Raw genomic sequence first — 520 nt, forward strand, 5'->3', positions numbered from 1 at the left:
TGAAGAATGTTGTCGGGATTTTATTGGCATTGCATTGAATCTATAAATGGCTTTTGGTAGGATGGTCATTTTCACCATATTAATTCTTCCAATCTATGAGCATGGGAGGTCCTTCCATCTTCTGATGTCTTCCTCAATCTCTTTCCTTAAGGAATTAAAATTATCATTGTAGAGCTCTTTAATGTCTTTGGTCATGTTTATTCCATGATTTTTTTTTTTTGCAGCTATTGTGAAAGGGAGTGTTTCCATTTGCTCTTTCTCTGATTGCTTGTTATTGGTATATAGAAAGGCTATAGACTTTTGTAGGTTAATTTTGTAACCTGCCACTTTACTGAACTTGTTAATAATTTCTAGGAGTTTTCTGGTGGAATTTTTGGCATCTCTTAGATATAATATCATATCATCTGCAAAAAGGGATAATTAGATATCTTCTTTTCCAATTATAACTCATTTAATTTCCTTCTCTTGCCTTATTGTTCTTGCAAGATTTTCAAGCACTATGTTAAAGAGAAGTGGGGAT

This window comes from Nannospalax galili, unplaced genomic scaffold, assembly GCF_000622305.1.
Source record: "Nannospalax galili isolate Female #2095 unplaced genomic scaffold, S.galili_v1.0 scaffold329, whole genome shotgun sequence".
Taxonomy (NCBI): domain Eukaryota; kingdom Metazoa; phylum Chordata; class Mammalia; order Rodentia; family Spalacidae; genus Nannospalax; species Nannospalax galili.